Source organism: Dendrobates tinctorius, unplaced genomic scaffold (assembly GCF_039654945.1).
Source record: "Dendrobates tinctorius isolate UK_male_01 unplaced genomic scaffold, ASM3965494v1 ptg000029l, whole genome shotgun sequence".
Taxonomy (NCBI): Eukaryota; Metazoa; Chordata; class Amphibia; order Anura; family Dendrobatidae; genus Dendrobates; species Dendrobates tinctorius.
The window spans coordinates 9,457,399-9,469,403 of record NW_027361697.1 but is presented as its reverse complement, the minus strand read 5'-3'; the positions used below and the strand labels follow the sequence as shown (position 1 = coordinate 9,469,403).

The 12,005-nt window shown below is 41.8% G+C and overlaps 1 long non-coding RNA gene across 2 annotated transcripts; it reads right to left on the bottom strand.

Moving 5' to 3' along the window:
* Positions 1–1,166: 1,166 nt before the first annotated feature.
* LOC141085702 (uncharacterized) lies at positions 1,167–11,069 on the bottom strand. Of its 2 annotated transcripts, XR_012231378.1 has the most exons (4): positions 10,518–11,069; positions 9,660–9,750; positions 1,910–1,999; positions 1,167–1,492 (listed from the first exon to the last, which is right to left on the bottom strand). It is a non-coding gene; the product is annotated as an uncharacterized lncRNA (long non-coding RNA). The 2 variants fall into 2 exon arrangements; XR_012231377.1 differs by having other exon boundaries at positions 1,167–1,999.
* Positions 11,070–12,005: the final 936 nt, after the last annotated feature.

Genomic DNA, 12,005 nt, shown 5'->3' with positions numbered 1-12,005 from the left:
ACCTCCCCACAAATGTTTTATTGAATTCAGGTCAGGTGATTGGCTGGGCCATTCTAGCAGCTTTATTTTCTGTCTCTCAAACCAATTGAGGGTTTCCTTGGCTGTATGTTTGGGATCACTGTCTTTCTGAAATGTCCACCCTTGTTTCATCTTCTCATCCTGATAGATGGCAGCAGATTTTTTTCAAGAATGTCTCAGTACATTTGTCCAATCATCCTTCCTTCAATTATATGAAGTTTGCCAGTGCAGTATGCTGAAAAACAGCCCAATACTATGATGTTGCAACCTTCAAACTTCACTGTTGGTATCTTGTTTTTGGGGTGAAGCAGTGCCTTTTGGCCTCCAAACATGGTGTGTATTATGGCATTCAAGGATTTCAATTTTGGTCTCTTCTAACCAGGATATGTTTTCCCAGTATTTCACAGGCTTGTCTAAATGTTGTTGAGCAAACTTTAGATGCGCTTGAGTATGCTTTTTGCTCAGCAATGGAGTCTTGCATAGTGAGCGCACATACGAACATTGAGGTTGAGTGCATAGCTGATAGTTTTCTATGAAATAATTGATTACAGGTCTTTCTAGAGCACAGGTGGTCCTTGACTCTTGGACAACTCTTCTGATAACTCTTTTCACTTTGTCTGAAATTTAGTGGGGAGCACCTGGTCATGGTCGGTGAATGGTGAAATGATGTTCTTTCCACTACTGGAATATTGCCCTAACAGTGTTCACTGGAACATTCAGTATTTTAGAAATTCTTATGTTAATGCCATCGGTATGTTTTGCAACAATAACAATAAGGTTTCAAACATCTTGAGATGGCTCACTGGTTTAAGTCATCATGAGATCTTGCTTGTGTGGCACCTTGGTAATAAGAAACCTTTTTATAGTCCATCAGTTGAACCAGCTGATATTATTTTTCACCAAGAGGCAGGATTGCTTTCTAACTACTGATAAATTTAGGCTAGTGTCTTGACTTCTATGGCTGAGCATGTGTTATTCTACTATTCCTATTGTGTGTTTTTTACTCCCTATAATATATTTTTTTTAATTATATTTATATAGGTTTAAATAATGTATTAAAAGTTAGATTTTAAAGGGTAATTTTCTTGTAAGTCAGTATTCACTGACCCGATACTTTTGTAAGTCTGCAAAATAAGAATACTCTCAAAAATAGAAGTGATAATGGTTGAATATAATCAATCAACAAAGTGCAAAGTGAATGAACAGAAGAGAATAATAACTCAAACCAACATTTGGTCTTCTCGGTACACTTGTCACTTGTAAATGGTTTTTGAAGTAATTCGCCAGGGAGGATATTTCAAACATCTTGGATAACTAACCACAGATTTGCTATTGAAGTAAGATTCTGCAAATCCTTTCCTTTCTTCATGGAATCCCAGACTGAGTTGATGATGTTGAAATCAGAGCTTTGTGAGGGCCTCAAAACCAAAACCCTCATATGGCTATGTAGATGAAAAAATAGAAAATTGTGGCTCTGGAATCAACAGAAGGAAAAAATAAAAGATCAAAGATGAAAATTGGCGGAGATAGGAAGTGGTTAAAAAAAATCCAAACACTACCTGCAGACTGACTTAAAATGTAAGCCACAGAAGTAAACTAAAGTTACAAACCAGTCACCAAATTTACAAAATGGCATGCTAGATTAATGTTGCAGACAGACACAGAACTGATGCACGTGGCTCTATATGATACGTGCAGGCTAGTCTACACCAAGTTTCTCAGAAGGGAACACCAGATGGCGTCTAATGTTCTTGGAACAAATTGCAACACAGTAGCCAAGTAAACAGTTCATCATTCCATTGTTGGCAACTCAACAGTCTAATATGAAAGAATCCTATAATAAAAAGTAAATAACAGGTAGAACAGCAAACAGTCGGCCATCTTCCATCACCTGATGTGTCATATGCAGATGGTGTTTTTGTAGATGATGAAAGGGATTGCGCTGGATGAATTTTTTTTGTTCCTTGCTTTAGTTTCAACGCTGAAATACAAAGCAAAACTCTAGTGATGTTAAGGTAAGCAAAACAATGTCTCAATAGGGAATATCCAAAACAGCAAAAAGGAGAGTTAAGACTTAACTTTAAATATATTAAAAACAGGAAAGCAAAGAGACCAGAAAGGGGCATCTAAACAATTATTTTTCTAATTAATGAGCCTCATTCACACAATGTTCTATTATTACTGATGCTATGCCATAAACGTGGCAAAATTTTCATGTGACATTTATTCTTTACAATTACCACCACACTTTGAGATTTATTATGCACCTATTGTTCTCACTGGTGCAATATGTGAAGTTATACTAATATTTTTGGTTGTTAAATTGATCGGTCTACATATTGTAGACTTATTGTGAGGCGTACAAATACCACTATTAGACTCTTCACCATTGTGTGATTGCTGATACCAATTTGCTCTTCAACCATTATGGGGATTCTATTACTACTATCTCCTCCCCACTCGCCTCAATTCTATAGTGTGTGGATGTTGTGGAGGCGTGCTTTTACTGTTTTGTTCATTAAAAGTTAAGTCTTAAAGGGGTTTTCCCACAAACAAAAGTTCATTTTATTCAATAGATCTTGGAATAATAATAAGTTCGACAATTAGATGTGTTTAAATAAAATGTTCCTGTGCTGAGATATTCTTATAAAGGTGCCCCTGCTGTGTACTGTGTAATGGCTGTGTTTGACCGTCAGGGCTGCCACTAGGAATTTCGGGGCCCCATACTGGCAAAATTTTCGGGGCCCCCTTAAGACTCCGCCCAGGGTCCACCCCAGCCCCACCTCCACCCCTCAAACTGTCTACAGTCTGTCCGCCCTCTCTTAGAAAACTCCACTTCTCACCAATCACACATTAACAGTTCCCATCACCAGATCACACATATAGTCAGCAGATTTTTTTTTGGCCAAAATAATTTTTAAACCAACATCACAACACTGTAGACACTTTTGGCCGGGCCCTACTCTGCGCTAACCTATTAAATATTTGTTAAAATAACCAATACAATTTAGGTATATTTTAATTTATTTTTCAATTTTTAAAATGACCAATAATATCACATACAAGGAACAAATACCACCGCACCATGACTAGACACAATATTACCAACACATAGTGACCTATAATTAATTCCACATACAAGGAACAAATACCGCCACACCAGGACCAGACCACATATTACCACCACAGTGACCGAATAATATCACATACAAGGAACAAATACCACCGCACCATGACCAGACCACATATTACCATCACAAAGTGACCAAATAATAGCACATACAAGGGACAAATATCACAACACCATGTCCAGACCACATATTACCACCACATAGTGATTGAATACTACAATACTGATCAGTAATAAAAGAAAAACAATACTATTACCATAAGTGCCACTATACACAGAGGATCTGTACTTAGTATGCAGTGTCTCTGTACAGGTAATACAGTGATCAATGACATTATACACAGGAGCTCTGTATATAATGTACAGGTAATGCAGTAATCACTGGTGACAGTGTACACAGGACATCTGTATATACAGTCATATGTTAAAGTTTGGGCACCCCTATTAATGTTAACCTTTTTTCTTTATAACAATTTTGTTTTTTGCAACAGCTATTTCAGTTTCATATATCTAATAACTGATGGACTCAGTTATATTTCTGGATTCAAATGAGGTTTATTGTACTGACAGAAAATGTGCAATCTGCATTTAAACAAAATTTGACCAGTGCAAAAGTATGGGCACCTCAACATAAAAGTGACATTAATATTTCGTGGATCCTCCTTTTGCAAAAATAACAGCCTCTAGTCGCTTCCTGTAGCTATTAATGAGTTCCTGGATTCTGGATGAAGGTATTTGTGACCATTCCTGTTTACAAAACAATTCCAGTTCAGTTAAGTTTGATGGTCGCCGAGCATGGACAGCCCGCTTCAAATCATCCCACAGATGTTCAATGATATTTAGGTCTGGGGACTGGGATGGCCATTCCAGCACATTGTAATTGTTCCTCTGCATGACTGCCTGAGTAGATTTGGAGCGGTGTTTTGGATCATTGTCTTGCTGAAATATCCATCCCTTGCGTAACTTCAACTTCGTCATTGATTCTTGCACATTATTGTCAAGAATCTGCTGATACTGAGTTGAATCCATGCGACCCTCAACTTTAACAAGATTCTCGGTGCCGGCATTGGCCACACAGCCCCAAAGCATGATGGAACCTCCACCAAATTTTACTGTGGGTAGCAAGTGTTTTTCTTGGAATGCTGTGTTTTTTAGCCTCCATGCATAACACCTTTTTATATGACCAAACAACTCAATCTTTGTTTCATCAGTCCACAGGACCTTCTTCCAAAATGTAACTGGCTTGTCCAAATGTGCTTTTGCATACCTCAGGCGACTCTGTTTGTGGCGTGCTTGCAGAAACGGCTTCTTTCGCATCACTCTCCCATACAGCTTCTCCTTGTGCAAAGTGCGCTGTATTGTTGACCGATGCACAGTGACACCATCTGCAGCAAGATGATGCTGCAGGTCTTTGGAGGTGGTCTGTGGATTGTCCTTGACTGTTCTCACCATTCTTCTTCTCTGCCTTTCTGATATTTTTCTTGGCCTGCCACTTCTGGGCTTAACAAGAACTGTACCTGTGTTCTTCCATTTCCTTACTATGTTCCTCACAGTGGAAACTGACAGGTTAAATCTCTGAGACAACTTTTTGTATCCTTCCCCTGAAAAGCTATGCTGAATAATCTTTGATTTCAGATCATTTGAGAGTTGTTTTGAGGAGCCCATGATGCCACTCTTCATAGGAGAATCAAATAGGAGAACTACTTGCAAGTGGCCACCTTAAATACCTTTTCTCATGATTTGATACACCTGGCTATGAAGTTCAAAGCTCAATGAGGTTACAAAACCAATTTAGTGCTTCAGGAAGTTAGTAAAAAGTAGTTGGGAGTGTTCAAATCAAGAAAATGATAAGGGTGCCCATACTTTTGCACCGGTCAAATTTTGTTTAACCCCTTTCTGCCATTAGACGTACTATCCCGTCCATGTGCCCTGGGACTTAATTCCCAAGGATGGGATAGTACGTCTAATGTGATCAGCGGCGCCCACGTGGTGAGCGCCGCTGATCGCGGCCGGGTGTCAGCTGATTATCACAGCTGGCACCCGGCACAATGTGTCAGGGGCGGTCACGGACCGCCCCCGACACGTTAACCCCTTGTACACTGCGATCAAACACAATCGCGGTGTACCGGGAGTAAAAGGGAAGCATCGGCAGGGAGGGGGCTCCCTCCGTGCTTCCCTGAGCCCCCCACGGCAGCGCAATGTGCAGAGCTGCTGCGGGGGACTCTTTCCCTACAGGCCCCCGGATCCAAGATGGCGACGGGGGCCTTCGGGGGCCTGTAGGGAGCTGACTTCCTCACTGCCTGCAAAGCGCAGGCATGAGGAAGTCTGCAGAACTGCCTGTGACAGATTGCTGATCTGTCACAGTGATCTGTGATGTGACAGATCAGCGATCTGTCACAGGACAGTGATGTCCCACCTGGGACTATGTAATAAAGTAAAAAAAAAATTAAAAAAAAGTGTAAAAATAATTTAAAAAAAATCGCTAAATAAATTAGTAAAAAAAAAAAAAATATTCCCCAATATTTTTGAAAATAAATAAAAAAAAACAATAAAAGTACACATATTTGGTATCGCCGTGTCCGTAACGACCCGCCCTATAAAACTGTCCCATTAGTTAACCCCTTTAGCGAACCCCTTAAAAAATAAAAATAAAAAACGAAGCTAAAAATAATGATTTATTATCATACCACCGAACAAAAAGTGCAATAACGCGCGATCAAAAAGACGCATATAAATATCCATGGTACCGCTGAAAACGTCATCTTGTCCCACAAAAAACAAGCCACCATACAGCATCATCCGCAAAAAATTAAAAAAGTTATAGCTCGCAGAATAAAGCAATGTAAAAATAATTATTTTTTATATAAAATTGTTTTCATTGCAAAAAACCGACAAAACATAAAAAAACGACCAAAATGAGGTATCGCTGTAACCGTACCGACGCGAAGAATAAAAGCGTTTTATCAATTTTACCGCACGCGGAACGGTGTAAACGCACCCCCCCAAAAGAAATTCATGAAACGCTGGTTTTTGTTCATTCTGCGTCCCAAAAATCAGAATAAAAAGCGATCAAAAAATGTCACGTGCCCAAAAATGGTACCGATAAAAACGTCAACTCGTCCCGCAAAGAATAGGACCTTACATGACTCGGTGGGTCAAAATACGGAAAAATTATAGCTCTCAATATGTGGTGATGCAAAAACTATTTTTACAATAAAAAGCGTCTTTTAGCGTGCGACAGCCGCCAAAAATAAAAACCGCCATAAATAGTAAATCAAACCCCCCGTTATCACCCCCTTAGTTAGGGAAAAATAATAAAATTAAAAAAAAGTATTTATTTCCATTTTCCCATTAGGGTTAGGGTTAGGGTTAGGGCTAGGGTTAGGGTCAGGGCTAGGGCTAGGGTTAGGGCTAGGGTTAGGGCTCAGATTAGGGTTAGGGGTGTGTTGGGGTTAGGGTTGGAGTTATAATTGGGGGGTTTCCACTGTTTGGGCACATCAGGTGCTCTCCAAATGCAACATGGTGTCTGATCTCAATTCCAGCCAATTCTGCGTTGAAAAAGTCAAATGGTGCTCCTTCCCTTCCAAGCTCTGCCATGCGCCCAAACAGTGTTTTACCCCCACATATAGGGTATCAGCATACTCAGGACAAATTGCAAAACAACTTTTGGGGTCCAATTTCTCCTGTTACCCTTAGGAAAATAAAAAATTGGGGGCAAAAATATCATTTTTGTGGAAAAAAATGATTTTTTTATTTTCACGCCCAGGCGTTATAAACTTCTGTGAAGCACTTGGGGGTTCAAAGTGCTCACCACACATCTAGATAAGTTCCGTAGGGGGTCTAATTTCCAAAATGGGGTCACTTGTGGGGAGTTTCAATAGTTTAGGTACATCAGGGGGCTCTCCAAACGCACATGACACCCGCAGACCAATCCATCAAAGTCTGCATTCCAAAACGTCACTACTTCCCTTCCGAGCCCCGACGTGTGCCCATACATTAGTTTTCTCCCACATATGAGGTATCAGCGTACTCAGGACAAATTGGACAACAACTTTTGGGGTCCAATTTCTCCTGTTACCCTTGGGAAAATAAAAAAATTGGAGACTAATTGATCATGTTTGTGGAAAAAATACGATTTTTTTATTTTCATGCCTGGGCATTATATACTTCTGTGAAGCCCTTGGGGGTTCAAAGTTCTCACCACACATCTAGATAAGTTCCTTAGGGGGTCTAGTTTCCAAAATGGGGTCATTCGTGGGGGGTTTCCACTGTTTAGGTACATTAGGGGCTCTCCAAAGGCAACATGACACCCGCAGACCATTCCATCAAAGTCTGCATTCCAACACGTCAATACTTCCCTTCCGAGCCCCGACGTGTGCCCATACAGTAGTTTTCTCCCACATATGGGGTGTCAGTGTACTCAGGACAAATTGGACAACAACTTTTGGGGTCCAATTTATCCTGTTACCCTTGGGAAAATAAAAAAATGGGTACTAAAAGATGATGTTTGTGGAAAAAATACGATATTTTAATTTTCACGCCCGGTCGTTATAAACTTCTCTGAAGCACTTGGGGGTTCAAAGTGCTCACCACACATCTAGATAAGTTCCTTAGGCGGTCTAGTTTCCAAAATGGGGTCACTTGTGGGGGATTTCCACTGTTTAGGTACATCAGGGGCTCTCCAAAAGCAACATGACACCCGCAGACCATTCCATCAAAGTCTGCATTCCAAAACGTCACTACTTCCCTTCCGAGCCCCGACGTGTGTCCATACAGTAGTTTTCTCCCACATATGAGGTATCAGCGTACTCAGGACAAATTGGCAACAATTTTTGGGGTCCAATTTCTCCTTGTACCCTTGGGAAAATGAAAAAATTGGTGACTAAAAGATCATGTTTGTGGAAAAAATACGATTTTTGTATTTTCACGCACGGGCGTTATAAACTTCTGTGAAGCACTGGGGGGTTCAAAGTGCTCACCACACATCTAGATAAGTTCCTTGGGGGGTCTAGTTTCCAAAATGATGTCATTTGTGGGGGGTTTCTACTGTTTTGGTACATCAGGGGCTTTCCAAACGCGACATGGTGTCCGATCTCAATTCCAGCCAAAAACGTCAAATGGCGCTGCTTCCCTTCCGAGCTCTGCCATGCGCCCAAATAGTCATTTACACCCACATATGGGGTATCAGTGTACTCAGGACAAATTGCACAATAACTTTTAGGGACCTATTACCCTTGGAAAAATAAAAATTGGGGTGAAAAGATCATTTTTGTGGAAAAAATATGATTTTTTAATTGTACCGCTGTACGTTATAAACTTCTGTGAAGCCCTTGTGGGTTCAAAGTTCTCACCACATATCTAGATAAGATCCTTGGGGGGGTCTAGTTTCCAAAATGGGGTCACTTGGGGGGGTTTCCAATGTTTAGGTACATCAGGGGCTCTCCAAACACGACATGGCATCCGATCTGAATTCCAGCCAATTTTGCATTGAAAAAGTCAAATGGCGCTCTTTCCCTGCTGAGGTCTGCCATGCACCAAAACAGTGGTTCCCCCCCACATATCAGGTATCGGCGTACTCAGGACAAATTGCATAATAACTTTTGCAGTCCAATTTCTCCTGTTACCCTTGGTAAATTAAAAAAAATTGAACCTGAATTATTTTTTTAGTGAAAAAAAGTTAAGTGTTCATTTTTTTTTTTAAATATTCAAAAAATTCCTGTGACGCACCTAAAGGGTTAATAAACTTCTTGAATGTGGTTTTGAGCACCTTAAGGGGTGCAGTTTTTAGAATGGTGTCACTTTTGGGTATTTTCTATCATATAGACCCCTCAAAGTGGCTTCAAATGTGATGTGGTTCGTAAAAATAAAATGGTGTTGCAAAAATGAGAAATCGCTGGTCAACTTTTAACCCTTATAACTTCCTAACAAAAAAAAATTTTGGTTTCAAAATTGTGCTGATGTAAAGTAAACATGTGGGAAATGTTACTTATTCAGTTTTTTGTGTGCTATATCTCTGTGATTTAAGGGCATAAAAATTCAAAGTTGGAAAATTGCGAAATTTTCAAAATTTTCACCAAATTTCCATTTTTTTTCACAAATAAACGCAAGTTATTTGAATGAAATTTTACCACTAACATGAAGTACAATATGTCACGAGAAAACAATGTCAGAATCACTGGGATCCATGGAAGCGTTTCAGAGTTATTACCTCATAAAGGGACAGTGGTCAGAATTGTAAAAATTGGCCTGGTCATTAACGTGCAAACCACCCTTGGGGCTTAAGGGGTTAAATGCAGATTGCACATTTTCTGTTAGTACAATAAACCTCATTTGAATCCAGAAAAATAACTGAGTCCATCAGTTATTAGATATATGAAACTGAAATAGCTGTTGCAAAAACCAAAATTATTATAAAGAAAAAAGGTTAACATTAATAGGGGTGCCCAAACTTTAACATATGACTGTAGTATACAGTGTATAGTGTCAGTGTATAGGTAACACACTAACTCACCAGTGACGTCTCTAGGTGAAGTCCTTCATGCTTGTTTTTCATCTTTCATCCAGCACAGACCGCCATCACTTCTTCCAGCCAGGGCTAGTCTCTGCAGGAAATAACACAGTTATCTAGAGCTCCGCTTGCAGAACATATTACATATATTTTTCCCAACTTCTACTGTTATGAATGGGTCACCGAGGAGGACAACAAAGGGCCAAGTCTCAGAAAACCAGAGAGGTTGGTAACTATGCAGATTGCAGATCCCTGATCCTATCCACAAAACTAGCAGTAGCAGTGGAACGTTCCTACGATGACCTAGACACCTCATCACCGCCGGAGGACTACATAAGCCTAAAGCAAGAAAAGGGGAAAACTAACTGCCCTAGAGCAGACCCCAAAGGAATAGACAGCCCCCACACATGTATTGACGGTGAAACAAGATGAAAACACAAACACAGGCAGGAAAATAGGCTGAGCAAACGATGGGGCCCAAACTAACTATAAAGGATAGGAAAGGAAAGACACTGTTGGCAATCTGCCAATAACCCTACAAAAATAATGTCCAACACGTCTGATAACAAAATTATCCCTGAAGTCACTAGACTTCTCCCACTATATCAGCACTCTGAAATATTGGGAGACAGAGCAAAAAAGAGGCCAATCTAATAAGGGACTAAAAAGCAAATTGGCAAATACAGATAAATAAGAGTGGAAATTCAGCACAGCCCCTGCCGGGGCTGGCTGAACACACAAAAAACTGAATAGACCAACAAAATCAAGTGTGAACATTAGCAAAAACACTTAGCTTTGAGAAGGCTGGAACAGAGCAGAAAACAAAGACCTGAGCAGCCTTAAGCAATCACCAGCACTTACTTAGGGCATCTGCTGTCTTAAATCCAGTCTATGATTCCTGAGGTCCAATCGTCATCCTCATTATCAGGTGGTATTAAATCAGCCTCACTACCTCCTGTTACCACCAGAGGGAGTCTGGAAGAAGAACTCACTACTGTTGGACCAGAGAATGAACTCACAACATTCTACATTACATCACATAAAGAAAAAAAGGCAACATAGTATCACTCTACACAGTAACAGGACCCCCCATTTAAAACAGTATACTCAAAAAATAAAATAAACACATCACTGCAGTAATAATATCCCTTAATTAGCCCCTACGGTAATAATATCCCCCAGCCTGACCCCCGTGTGTCTCATTCCTGGCTTCAGCCATATGATCTACCATCCCACCCTCATGAGTATCCAGTGTGCCCCATATGATCTCCCAATCTGTCTCCATCGTATCCATCCTGCCCCATCTGTCTCCAATCCTGCCTAATCTATCTCCAATCCTGCCCCGTGTCTCCATTTTGCCCCATGTCTCCAATCATGCCCCTTGTGTCTTTCATCCTGCCCCCTTTGTCTCCAATCATGCCCCCTGTGACTGCAATCCTGCCCCCTGTACCTGCAATCCTGCCCCCATGTCTGTCATCCTGCCCACTTTGTCTCCAATCATGCCCCCTGTACCTGCAATCCTTCCCCGTGTCTTTCATCCTGCCCCCTGTGTCTCCAGTCCTGCCCCCTGTGTCTCCAATCATGCCCCTTGTGTCTTTCATCCTGCCCCCAGTGTCTGCAATCCTTCCCCCAGTGTCTCCAATCCTGCCCCCAGTGTCTCCAATCTTGCCCCCAGTGTCTCCAATCATGACCCGTCTCCACCCTGCCCCCAATCCTGCCCTGTCTCCATTCTGCCCCATCTCCATCCTGCCCCAATGTCTCCAATCCTGCCCCATCATCCTGCCCCATCTCCAATCCTGCCCTGTCTCCATCCTGCCCCATCTCCAATCCTGCCCCATCTCCATCCTGCCTCCAATGTCTCCATCCTGCACCATCTCCATCCTACCCCCATCTCCATCATGCCCCCAATGTCTGTAATCCTGCCCCCTCTACATCCTGCCCACATCTCCATCATGCCCCCAATGTCTCCAATCATGCCCCATCTCAATCCTGCCCCCATCTCCATCATGCCCCCAATGTCTCCAATCCTGCCCCATCTCCATGCCCCAATGTCTCCTATCCTGCCCCCTTCATCCTGCCCCCATCTCCAATCCTGCCCTGTCTCCATCCTGCCCATCTCCAATCCTGCCCCCAATGTCTCCAATCCTGCCTCCATCTCCAATCCTGCCCTGTCTCCATCCTGCCCATCTCCAATCCTGCCCCATCTCCATCCTGCCTGTCTCCAATCCTGCCCCATCTTCATCCTACCCCCATCTCCAATCCTGCTCTGTCTCCATCCTGCCCATGTCCAATCCTGCCCCATCTCCATCCTGCCCCCAATGTCTCCAATCCTGCCCCATCTCTATCCTG